This window comes from Arachis ipaensis, chromosome B4 (assembly GCF_059453495.1).
Source record: "Arachis ipaensis isolate K30076 ecotype BB chromosome B4, ASM5945349v1, whole genome shotgun sequence".
NCBI lineage: Eukaryota > Viridiplantae > Streptophyta > Magnoliopsida > Fabales > Fabaceae > Arachis > Arachis ipaensis.
Genome location: NC_142439.1, coordinates 81,463,037 through 81,476,654, shown reverse-complemented (window position 1 = coordinate 81,476,654; position 13,618 = coordinate 81,463,037). Strand labels below are relative to the sequence as shown.

General features: G+C 39.4%; 1 non-coding gene across 1 annotated transcript; it reads left to right on the top strand.

Moving 5' to 3' along the window:
- Window positions 1-2,413: 2,413 nt before the first annotated feature.
- LOC148568118 (small nucleolar RNA R71) lies at window positions 2,414-2,520 on the top strand. Its single transcript, XR_015881921.1, has one exon. It is a non-coding gene; the product is annotated as a small nucleolar RNA R71 (small nucleolar RNA).
- The last annotated feature ends 11,098 nt before the right edge of the window (window positions 2,521-13,618 follow it).

Genomic DNA, 13,618 nt, shown 5'->3' with positions numbered 1-13,618 from the left:
CACTATTTTGTTATATCCTGAATAACTGTCGAGAAAACAATAATATGCGTGCTCTACAAGTCTTTCCAACATCTGATCCATGAATGGAAGGGGGAAATGATCTTTTCGTGTAGCCTCACTGAGCTTCCTATAGTCTATGCACATCCGCCATCCTGTGACTGTCCTTGTAGGAATTAGTTCGTTCTTTTCATTGGGAACCACGGTAATTCCTCCCTTTTTTGGGACAACATGCACGGGGCTAACCCAGGGGCTGTCTGAGATCGGGTAGATTACCCCTCCCTGCCATAACTTCATAACTTCTTTCTGTACCACTTCCTTCATGATTGGGTTCAACCTCCTTTGAGATTGAATGGATGGTTTGGCATCATCTTCTAGTAGTATCTTGTGCATGCATATGGCCAAACTTATCCCTTTCAGGTCAGCAAGAGTCCAACCAATGGCATCTTTGTGGTTTCACAGTACTTTGAGCAGTTCATCCTCTTGATCTTGGCTGAGGCATGAGCTTATGATTACTGGGTAATTTTTATTTTCTCCCAAGTATGCATATTTGAGAGTGGGTGGCAGTGTTTTGAGTTCAAGTTTAGGTGCTTCTGACTTTTCGTTCTCTTCCTTTGGTGCACCTAGTATGCCAATTTCTGTTGTTGCAACCTCTTCACTTGATGTACACTCCTCCTCTATTATTCTTTCGGGCTCTTCAGACTCTTCTTCTTCAAAACTCTCCTGCACTTCCTCTTCAAGTGAATTCAACCTCATACATTCCCCCAGTTGTTCTTGTGGGTAACTCATGGCCTTTAACACATTGATTGTCATCTTTTCATTGTGTAATCTCAGGGTGAGATTACCTTTTTGGACATCGATGACAGCTCCAGCAGTGGCCAAGAACGGCCTTCCCAGGATAATGGAGGTCTTGGCTTCTTCCTGCATGTCCAGCACTACGAAGTCTGCCGGAAATATGAAGTCTCCCACTTTCACCAGCAAATCCTCTACTACGCCATGAGGGAACTTGAACGATCTGTCTGCCAACTGTAAGGCCATTTTTGTTGGTTTAGCCTCCTCTATTTTCATCTTCCTTATCATAGCTACTGACATCAAATTGATGCTGGCTCCTAAGTCACCAAGAGCTTTCTCCACTGTGATTTCCCCTATAATACAAGGGATCTGAAAACTCCCCAGATCCTTCAATTTTTGGGGTAGTTTGTGCTGAATGATAGCACTACATTCTTCGGTTAGTATCACAGTTTTGTTGTTCTTCCAGCTTCTCTTCTTAGTCATGAGCTCCTTCAAGAACTTGGCGTAGAGTGGCATTTGTTCTATTGCTTCAGCAAAGGGTATGTTAATTTGTAGTTTCTTGAAGATCTCCAAAAATCTCAAAAACTAGTTGTCATCCCCCTTCTTCTTTAATTATTGAGGATATGGAACTCTTGGTACGTCTGGCTTCAGTACTCCTTACCCTTTTTGTGAACTCAGAGTGGGAACTTGAGCTTCGTCCTGCTCTTCTTCCTCTTTATTTCAGTCCTCTTCTTGTGGTTTCTGGGGGGGGGGTTTCCTTCAGTTCCTTCCCACTCCGAAGGGTGATAGCCTGACACTCCTCCCTTTGGGTTGAGTTAGTATTACTGCGAAGGTTGTGGCTTGGAATTTGCTTAAATAAGTAGCCAATTTGTGTCTCTAGTTTCTTGATGGCAGCATCCTGATTCTGCATATTGGACATCACTTCTTCTCGGAACGCTTTACTATCTTGAATCTCCTTTCCTATGCCTTCAAGTAGATTCTCAATCCTTGAGAGTCTGTCATCAAATGATGGTAGATCGGGATTAGAGGTGGAAGGATGAGGTAAGTTATTTTGGTTTTGATGTGGATGTGGAGAGGTGTTGTTTTGGGAGTGTTGATATGGTCTACATGTGAAATGTTGGTGGGCTGCATTGTTGGGATTTGGCCGTCTTTGATCAAGGCTTTGGTCTTGTTGATTTTCCCACCCAAAGTTTGGGTGATTCCTCCATCCAGGGTTGTAGGTCTTGGAGTATGGATCATGGTTCTGCTAGGTGAATTCCCAATGTAGTTGGCTTGCTCCTGACTACCCTCTGCTTCTTCATTCACTCCTTCTTGGGTTGTTGATGAAGTGGCGATTCCTGCTACTTGGTTCCTCTCCATCTTCTTGGTGAGGTCAGCCAGCTGCTGGGTAATGAGCTTGTTTTGGGCCAGCAGAGCATCTACATTGTTTAGCTCCATTACTCCTCTCGTGTTCCCTCTTTCGGAAGCATAGAAGTAGTCATTCTCTGCTACAGTTTCAATGACATCTATGGCCTCCTCAATGGTCTTCTTCTTGTTCAAAGATCCTCTGGATGAATGGTCTACGGCCTTCTTTGACTCATAAGAGAGCCCTTCATAGAAAATGTGCAGCTGCACCCATTCATTGAACATATCTGGTGGGCACCTCCTTGTTAGGTCTTTAAACCTCTCCCATGCTTCATACAGAGTCTCACCATCTTGTTGCCTGAAAGTTTGGACCTCAGCTCTCAGCCTATTGATTCGTTGAGGGGGGTAATATCTTGCTAAGAATTTGTTCACCACATCTTCCCAAGTTGTCAAGCTCTCCTTTGGGAAATACTCCAGCCACTTGGCTGCCTTATCCTTGAGTGAGAATGAAAATAAGAGCAGTCTATAGGCGTCAGGATGAACACCATTAGACTTCACTGTGTCACATATTCTCAGGAAGGTGGTTAGATGTTGATTGGGGTCTTCTTGGACACTTCCTCTGAACGAACAGTTGTTCTGAACAAGGGTGATGAGCTGTGGTTTTAGTTCAAAATTGTTGGCATGGATGGTTGGCTTTTGAATGCTACTTCCACAGTTTCCTGGGTTTGGATTGATGTAAGAGCCTAAAACTCTTCTATCCTCCCCAGCATGATTTGCTCGTCCTCCTCCGCCATGGTTGTGAGCTTCTTCTTCACGATGGTTTTCCATGTTTTCTTCTATGTTTGGTTCAAAGTATTCCTCAAAGTGTTCCTCCTCTTCTTCAGCACCAACTACACGTTTTTCTCTTGCCTCCCTCCTTAGTCTAAGGAAGGTTATCTCAGGTTTAGAATCAAAGAAAGTTGAAGCCCTGCTTCTTCCCCCTGTCATACAACCAAGTACAAGCAAAGAAAATACGTGCAGAAAGTATATCTGTCAGAATTACTGTTAGTGTGAGTGATGCAATATATCAAACAGTTAGTGGGTTAGTGAAATGAATGGTAAATAACAAAGAAAAAGTAGGGGGAAGGGAAGAAATTAACTAAAACAGAAAGTAAATGACTCAAACAGAAAATTAAATCAAACAAAAATAAAATGCTCAATCTAGTTATCCTCCAATTTAATCATTGTTGATGCACAATCAATCCCCGGCAACTGCGCCATAAACTTGATGCACGGAAAACTTGTCTCGTAACAAATTTCCCTTCGGCAAGTGTACCGAATTTGTCGTCAAGTGAAAACTCACAATAGAGTGAGGTCGAATCCCACAGGGATTGATTGATCAAGCAACTTTAATTAGAGGAATGTTCTAGTTGAGCAAATCCGTATTTGAGTTGAGAATTGCAGAAAATTAAATGGCGGGAAAGTAAATAACAGAAAAGTAAATGCTAGAAATAAAAAAACTGAATGTAAATGACGGAAAGTAAATTGCAGAATCTTAAATGGGAATGGGGTAATTGCTCATAAAAGTAAATGACAGAAATTAAAGAGAATGGGTAAGATCAGAAATGGGGAGTTCATTGGGCTCAGGAGATGTTGCATTCTCCGGATCAATTTCATTTTCATCTCTTCCTCAATCAAGGCACTCATTGATCTCCTTGGCAATTTTAAGTGATCGAATTACAATTCCTTGTAATTCAATCTCTCAAATCTTGATCAATAGCCAATTCCTTGGTCAATTGCTCATGAGAAGAGATGAAGTATGGTCACTGATTATACCACATGCATTTCCCAAATCAAGTGTTGAGAGGATTATAGTCACATATCCATCCAAACCCAATTTGGTCCAGCATGAGAAAGCATTTCTAGCATGATCTCTTCATTCCTCTTTCAAGGTTCAGAAGAGATCCAAGTTTGAATAGCTTCTTTTCCAAGATAACTACCCAATTGGATGAAGATCGAAAGCTTTCAAGTAAAATCAAGAGAAAAGATAGAAGAAGAATAATGAAAACTAGTATTGATCCATCAAATTACAACAGAGCTCCCTAACCCAATGAAAGGGGTTTAGTTGTTCATAACTCTGGAAAATGAAAACAAAGATGGGGAATACATGATGAAACTAGAAGTGCTGAGAAAGTAAAATACAAAGAGTAGTTCTATGCCAAGAGGCTCCCTATAATTTCCAACTCCCAATTTAATTCAAAGCTACTCCTATATATAATACTCTTCTGTTCTTCTAGTTCGCTCTTCAAGTCTTGGGTATGGGCCTTTGGATCTTGAGTTTGAAGCACTTCTCTTCTTCATTGGGCTTGGCTTTACTTGCAGAGAGAAAGTGTGAAGTGGGCAGAGACTTTAGCTCAGGACGTTAGTGGTGTTAACGTTCAGTGAAAATATGGGTTCGAGAACGTTAGTGACAATCACCTCTTTCACTAACGTTCCTCACCAAAGTAAGAGCCACGTTAACTTCAACGTTAGTGGCACAAACGTTGCCACTAACGTTGCCTCTATGCCCTTTGCACACGTTACTGGGACTTACCTTTCCCAGTAACGTTGAGAAGTCTCCCCCTTCCTTACGTTAGAGTCCACGTTAACTTAGTTAACGTGGCTCTTTTAACGTAGGCTTGCCAACCTTCGAGAACGTTAGTGACACTTACCATTGTCACTAACGTTCCAATGTGCCCCTATTTCTCACGTTAGAGTCCACGTTAACTAGGTTAACGTGGCTTCTAACGTGGCCATGCTAGCCTTCTCCAACGTTAGTGACAAAGTTGAGTGTCACTAACGTTGGCTCATCATTCCCTTATCCACGTTAGCTTCCACGTTAACTAAGTTAACGTGGGAGTTAACGTGGCTCATACTGGCTTGTGTGGGCTCATTCCAACGTTAGTGACAATGTTGGGTGTCACTAACGTTGGCGATCACCTCCCTTCTTCACGTTAGCTTCCAGGTTAACTGGGTTAACGTGGGAGTTAACGTGGCTTATTGGGGCTTGTGTGGGTTCCTTCCAACGTTAGTGAGAATGTTTGGTCACTAACGTTGTCGACCACCTTGTTTCTTCACGTTAGCTTCCACGTTAACTAGGTTAACGTGGGAGTTAACGTGGCTTATTGTGACTTGGCCAACGTTAGTGGTAAAGTTGAATGTCACTAACGTTGGCTTCCCCTTTACTTCTTAACGTTAGAGGCCACGTTAACTAAGTTAACATGGGAACTAATGTGGCCACTTATGAGCTTGGTCCAACGTTAGTGATAATGTTTAGTGTCACTAACGTTGGCTCCATTTCCTTTCTTCCACGTTAGAGTTCACGTTAACTTAGTTAACGTGACTCTTAACGTGGACAATGATGGCTTCGAGAGCGTTATTGGCAATTACTTTTCTCATTAACTTTGCAAGTTACTCCCATTCCACGTTAGTGTTAACGTTAGTGTAACTAACGTAGCCACTAATGTGGTTCTTCTTTGCTTCCTTTGTCCTGAAATCAAGCAATAAAGTGCATCAAAGTTCTAGTCCAAGTCATGGGAAATGCAACATCCAATTTGTCATTAAATTCATGCAAAAATCCTCATGAAATCATATAAAGTGCACAATGTATGCTTGAATCAAGATGTAAGTGAATATCTACCCAAAACTAGCTTATTTCCTAAGGAAATGCATGAAACTACCCTAAAAACAGTAAAGAAAAGGTCAGTGAAACTGGCCAAAATGCCCTGGCATCAGCCGTGCGGTAGCTGTGCCTGGTATTTTTCATCCGAGATGAGAGATCCGATAGTTGATTAGCCGTACAGAAACCGTACCTGGACCATTTTCACTAAGAGGATGGATGGTAGCATTGACAACGGTGATCCACCAACATACAGCTTGCCATGGAAGGAAACCATGCGTGTTTAGCGGAGAAGACAGTAGAAAAGCAGAGATTCAGACGACAGAGCATCTCCGGAACCTCAACCTGTTCCTCATTACTGAATCACAAGTATCATTCATTTCATGTTATTTACTTTTCATAAACAAAATCATTCATATCATTTGAATCTCCTGACTAAGATTTACAGGATAACCATAGATTGCTTCAAGCCGAAAATCTCCGTGGGATCGACCCTTACTCACGTAAGGTATTGCTTGGACGACCCAGTGCACTTGCTGGTTAGTTGTACTGGAGTTGTGAAAAGTGTGATCACAATTCCCTGCATCAGCAAGCCAGTTCAACTGAGAAGGCCTGACCTCAAACCCGTGCCTAGAGGATGGTTGGAGTTCATCCAACGCTCTGTCATTCCTACTAGCAACCGGTCCGAAGTAACTATGGATCGGGCTATCATGATCCATAGTATCATGATTGGAGAGGAAGTGGAAGTTCATGAGATCATACCTCTAGAACTATACAAGGTGGCTGACAAACCCTTCACTTTGGTAAGGTTAGCCTTTCCTCATCTCATCTGTCACCTATGCAATTCAACCAGAACTGTCATAGAGGAAGACTGATGAGCGGATAATTTATACCCTTTTTGGCATTGTTTTTACATAGTTTTTAGTATGTTTTTATTACTTTTTATTATTTTTTTATTATTTTTCATTCAAAAATCACTTTCTGGACTTTACTATGAGTTTGTGTAATTTTCTGTGATTTCAGGTATTTTCTGGCTGAAATTGAGGGACCTGAGCAAAAATCTAATTCAAATGCTGAAAAAGGACTGTAGATGCTGTTGGATTCTGACCTCCCAGCAATCGAAGTGGATTTTCTGGAGATACAGAAGTATAATTTGCACGTTCTCAATTACGTTGGAAAGTAGACATTCTGGACTTTCCAGCAATATTTAATAGTCTATACTTTGCTCGAGATTTGATGGCCCAAACTGGCATTCCAAGTCAGCCTAAAATATCTTGGCGTAAAACGCCCAAACTGGCACTAGAATTGGAGTTAAACGCCCAAACTGGCACCAAAGCTAGCGTTTAACTCCAGGAACAGCCTAAGTACGAAAAAGCTTCAATGCTCAGTCCAAGCACACACCAAGTGGGCCCCAGAAGTGGATTTCTGTACTATCTGCACTTAGGTACTCATTTTCTGTAACCCTAGGTTACTAGTTTAGTATAAAGACTACTTTTAGAGATTTATTTTATATCTTTGAAATATCTTTGAAATATCTTTTGATCATCTATTGTACGTGTTTAGAGGCTGGCCTCACGGCCATGCGTAGACTTTTTTTACTTATGTATTTTCTATGGTGGAGTTTCTACACCCCATAGAATAAGGTGTGGAGCTTTGCTGTTCTTCATGAATTAATACAAGTACTATTGTTTTTCTATTCAATTCACGCCTACTTCTTCTCTAAGATATTCACTCGCACTTCAACCTGATGAATGTGATGATCCGTGATACTCATCATCATTCTCACTTATGAATGCGTGTCTGACAACCACTTCCGTTCTATCTGCAATAGCTTGAGTGTGTATCTCTTGGCCTCCTGGTTCACGACGCATTGTTGCCTCTGCTGACAATAGAGCATTCCATTCTGTGAGATCAAAGTCTTCGTGGTATAGGCTAGAACCATTGGCAGCATTCCTGAGATCCAGAAAGACTAAACCTTGTCTGTGGTATTCCGAGTAGGATCTGGGAAGGGATGATTGTGACGAGCTTCAAACCTGCGAATGTGGGGCACAAGTGACGGTGTGCAAAAGGACAACGGTCCTATTCCGACGCTAGCGGGAATCGACAGATGATTAGCTGTGCGGTGACAACGTATATTGATTTGTTTTCATCTGAGAGGATCATACAGCTTGCCATGGAAGGAGGTAACGCATGGTTGGAAGAAGACAATAGGAAAGCAGAGGTTCAGAAGCAACAAAGCATCTCCAGACGCTTATCTGAAATTCCCACCAATGAATTGCATAAGTAACTTTATCTTATTGTATATTTTATTTATATTTTAATTATCAAAACCTCATAACCATTTGAATCTGCCTGATTGAGATTTACAAGGATGACCAAAGCTTGCTTCAAGCCGACAATGTCCGTGGGATCGACCTTTACTCACGTAAGATATTACTTGGATGACCCAGTGCACTTGCTGGTTAGTTGTGCGGAGTTGTGAAAAAGAGTTGAAATTAAGATTGTGCGTACCAAGTTTTTGGCACCATTGTTAGAGATCACAATTTCCTGCACCAAGTTTTTGGCGCCGTTGTCGGGGATTGTTTGAGTTTGGACAACTGACGGTTCATCTTGTTGCTCAGATTAGGTAATTTTATTTTATTTTTAAGATTTTTTATTTTCGAAAAAAAATTCAAAAAAATATACAAAAAAATTTTATTTTGTTCTTCAGAATTTTTAAGAATGAATTCTAGAGTTTCAGATGATGCTTTTATCGTCACAGGAGCTGGTTGATTCCTATCAATTTGGCTGTTGTATGTAATGTCCTGCTGATGCTTGGCTAGCCATGTCTAATCTTTTTAGACTGAAGCTTTAGACTAACATTGCATGATACTTGGAATTCGTATTAAAAATTTTGAATTTCTTTATTTTCTTTTTCAAAATAATTTTTGAAAAATACAAAAAAAATTCATAAAATCATAAAAACCAAAAATTTTGTGTTTCTTATTTGAGCCTAGTGTCAAATTTTAAGTTTGGTGTCAATTGCATGCTTTTAACTTTCTTTAAATTTTCAAAAAATTCATGCATGTGTTCTTCATGATCTTCAAGTTGTTCTTGATGATTGTCTTTGTTTGATGTTGTGTTTTTTCTTGTTTTGTGTCTTTTCTTGTTTTTCATGTGCATTCTTGAATTATTAGTGTCTATAGAATAAAAATTTGTAAGTTTGGTGTCTTGCATATCTTTCTTTTCTTAAAAAGTTTTCGAAACTATTTTCTTGATGTTCACCGTGATCCTCAAAGTGTTCTTGGTGTTCATCTTGACATTCAAAGTGTTCTTGCATGCATTTTTTATTTTGATCTTAAATTTTCATGTTTTGTGTCATTTTTGTGTTTTTCTCTTTCTTCATTAAAAATTCAAAAATAAAAAAATATCTTTTCCTTATTTTGCTCATTAATTTCAAAATTCTGAATTGATTTAGTCAAAAGTTTTAAAATTTGGTTGTTTCTTGTTAGTCAAGTCAAAATTTCAAATTAAAAAAAAATCTATCTTTTTTCAAATCTTTTTCAAAAATCAAATCTTTTTCATTTTTTTATTATTTTTGAAAATTTTCAAAATTGATTTTCAAAATCTTTTTCTTATTTTTATTTCATATTTTCGAAATTAATGCTAACATTTAATGTTTAGATTTAAAAATTTTCAAGTTGTTACTTGCCTATTAAGAAAGGTTCAATCTTTAAATTCTAAAATCATATCTTTTAGTTCTTATTAGTCAAGTAATCAACTTTAATTTTTAAGAATCAAATCTTTTTGATTTCCTTTTTAAATCTTTTTCAAAATAAAATTTCAATCATATATTTTTCAAAATTAATTTCAAAATCTTTTCTAACTTCTTATCTTTTCAAAATTGATTTTCAAATCTTTTTTAATTAACCACTTGACTTTTTGTTTGATTTTAAAAGTTTACTATTTCAATCATATCTTTTTTAAAACCACCTAACTACTTTTCTCTATCCAATTTTTGAAAATCACTAACCACTTTTTCAAAAATTTTTTTAATTAATTAATTTAATTAGTTTTCAAATTTTATTTTATTTCTTCTCTTAAATTTCGAATACTAACCAATAATTAAAATAAAAACAAAAATATTTTCCTTTTATTTTAATTTAAAATTTGAATTCTCCCTCTCTCATCTCTTTTTATTTATTTATTTATTTACTAACACTTCTCTTCTTCTTATAATTCGAACCCTCTCTCCCTCTCTGTGTTCGAATTCTTCATCTTCTCTCTTCTTCATTCTACTCTTCTATTCTTCTACTCACATAAAAGAATCTCTATACTGTGACATAGAGGATTCTTATTCTTTTCTGTTCTCTCCTTTTTCATATGAGTAGGAGCAAGGATAAGAATATTCTTGTTGAAGCTGATCCAGAACCTGAAAGGACTCTAAAGAGGAAGCTAAGAGAAGATAAAGCATAACACTCTGGAGAGGACCTGACAGAATTTATCGAAAAAGAAGAAGAGATGGCCGAACCCAATAACAATGGTAGAGATGCAAGGAAGATGCTTGGTGACTTTATTGCACCCTCTTCTGACTTCTGTGGAAGGAGCATCTCAATTCCTGCAATTGGAGCAAACAACTTTGAGCTTAAGCCTCAATTAGTTTCTCTAATGCAGTAAAATTGCAAGTTTTATGGACTTCCATTAAAAGATCCTCATAAGTTCTTAGCTGAATTCTTGCAAATTTATGACACTGTTAAGACCAATGGGGTTAATCCTAAGGTCTACAGACTTATGCTTTTCCCCTTTGCTGTAAGAGACAGAGCTAAGACATGGTTGGACTCACAACCTAAAGATAGCCTGAACTCTTAGGAAAAGTTGGTCAATGCTTTCTTGGCCAAATTCGTTCCACCTCAGAAGTTGAGCAAGCTTAGAGTGGAAGTCCAAACCTTCAGATAGAAGGAAGGTGAATCCCTCTATGAAACTTGGGAAAGATACAAGCAATTGATCAGAAGGTGTCATTCTGACATGTTTTCAGAATGGAGCATCATATGTATATTCTATGATAGTCTGTCTGAATTATCCAAGATGTCATTGGACCACTCTGCTGGAGGATCTCTTTATCTGAAGAAGACGCCTGCAGAAACCCATGAACTCATTGAAATGGTTGCATATAACCAGTTCATGTACACTTCTGAAAGGAATCCTGTAAATAATGGGACAAAGAAAAAAAGGAGATCTTGAGATTGATACTCTGAATGCCATATTGGCTCAGAACAAAATATTGACTCAGCAAGTCAATATGATTTCTCAGAGTCTGTCTGGAATGCAAGCTGCATCAGGAAATACTAAGGAGGCTTCTTCTGAAGAAGAAGCCTATGACCCTGAGAATCCTGCAATGGCAGAGGTGAATTACATGGGAGAATCCTATGGAAACACCTACAATCCTTCATGGAAGAATCATCCTAATCTCTCATGGAAGGATTAACAGAAGCCTAATCAAGGCTTCAATAATAACAAAGGTGGAAGAAACAGGTTTGGCAATAGCAAATCTTTTCCATCATCTTCTCAGCAACAGATAGAGAATTCTAAGCAGAGCCACTCTGACTTAGCAACTGTAGTCTCTGATCTATCTAAGACCACTCTCAGTTTTATAACTGATGCAAGGTCCTCCATTAGAAATTTGGAGGTACAAGTGGGTCAGCTAAGTAAAAGAGTTACTGAACTCCCTCCTAGTACTCTCCCAAGCAATACAGAAGAGAATCCAAAAAGAGAGTGCAAGGCCATAAACACGTCCTACATGGCCGAACTTCTAGAGGAGGGAAAGGCAGTGATTTCCAGTGAGGAAGACCTCAATAGACGTTCACTGGCCTTCAAGGAGTTCTCTAATGAGGAACCAAAGGAATCTGAGGCTCATATAGAGACCATAGAGATTCCACTAAACTTGCTGTTTCCATTCATGAGCTCTGATGAGTATTCTTCCTCTGAAGAGGATGAAGACATTGTTGAAGAGCAAGTTGCTCAGTATCTAGGAGCAATCATGAAGCTGAATGCCAAGTTAATTGGTAATGAGACTTAGGAGGATGAACCCCCGTTGCTCATCAATGAACTGAATGATCTGGTTCAACTAAAATTACCTCAGAAGAAATAGGATCCTGGAAAGTTCTTAATACCTTGTACCATAGGCACCATGACGTTTAAGAAGGCTCTGTGTGACCTTGGGTCAAGTATAAAACTCATGCCCCTCTCTGTAATAGAGAAACTAGGGATCTTTGAGGTGCAAGCTGCAAGAATCTCACTAGAGATGGCAGATAATTCAAGGAAATAGGCTTATGGACTTGTAGAGGATGTCTTGGTGAAGGTTGAAGGCCTGTACATCCCTGCTGATTTTATAATCCTAGATACTGGGAAGGAAGAGGATGAATCCATCATCCTAGGAAGACCCTTTCTAGCCACAACAAGAGCTGTGATTGATGTGGACAGAGGAGAGTTAGTCCTTCAAGTGAATGAAGACTACCTTGTGTTTAAGGCTCAAGGATCTTCTTCTGTAACCATGGAGAGGAAGCATGAAAAGCTTCTCTCAATACAGAGTCAAACAGAGGCCCCACACTCAACTTATAAGTTTGGTGTTGGGAGGCCAACATCAAGCTCTGAGTCTGTGTGAAGCTCTTTAAGAGCTTCACTGTCAAGCTATTGACATTAAAAAAATGCTTGTTGGGAGGCAACCCAATGTTATTTAATTATATTTATTTATTTTCCATTGTTATTTTATGTTTTCTTTAGGTTGATGATCATGTGAAGTCACAAAAACAACTGAAAAATCAAAAACAGAATGAAAAACAGCATTAAAAATAGCACACCCTGGAGGACAGGCTTACTGCTGTTTAAACGCCAGTAAGGATAGCAAAATGGGCGTTTAACGCCCAGCCTGGCAGCATTCTGGGCGTTAAATGCCAGAATGGGCAGCACTCTGGGCGTTTAACGCCAGAAAAGGGCTGTCTGGCACAGGCTGGCGTTTAATGCCAGAAATGGGCAGCAGAGTGGCGTTTAACGCCAAGAAAGGTAGCAGAGCTGGCATTAAATGCCAGAATTGGCACAAAATGGGCGTTTGAATGCTAGAATGGTGCAGGGACTCAAATTCCTTGACACCTCAGGATCTGTGGACCCCACAGGATCCCCACCTACCCCACTTCTTCTTCTCTCCTCTTCACACCTTTCCATAACACTCTTCCCCATACACCCTTGACTAATCACCTCAATACCTCTTCCCCAAACACCATTCACCTATCAAATCTTACCCTCTTCTCCATACTCTCTTCACCACTCACATCCAACCATCCTAAAATCCCACTACCTCACCATTCAAATTCAAACCATTTTCCTCCCAAACCCTCCTCTTCATGACCGAACCCCCCTCTCTTACCCTATAAATATCCCTCCTCACTACCTTCAATTTCACACAACATACACACTACAACCAACCTTGTTTCTCTTTCAATTCACAAATTAATGCAAGTACTATTGTTTCTCTTTCAATTCATGCTTACTTCTTCTCCAAGATATACTCTCATACTTAATTCAGTTAAGTCAGAATGAAGGGGTGATCTGTGACAATCACCCACTATCTTCGTTATTTACTTAGCCAAGATCCGCGTGCCTGACAACCACAAGCGGTCTACATGATGTTCAACGTAGTCATTGGATGACAGCCGGAGTATAGTCTCTTGGGTATCTGATCCACGGATTTGACTTGCCTCTCCTGACAACAGAGCATTCGAATCCGTGAGATTAGAACCTTCGTGGTAGAAGCTAGAACCAATTGGCTGAGATCTGGAAAGTCTAAACCTTGTCTGTGGTATTCCGAGTAGGATC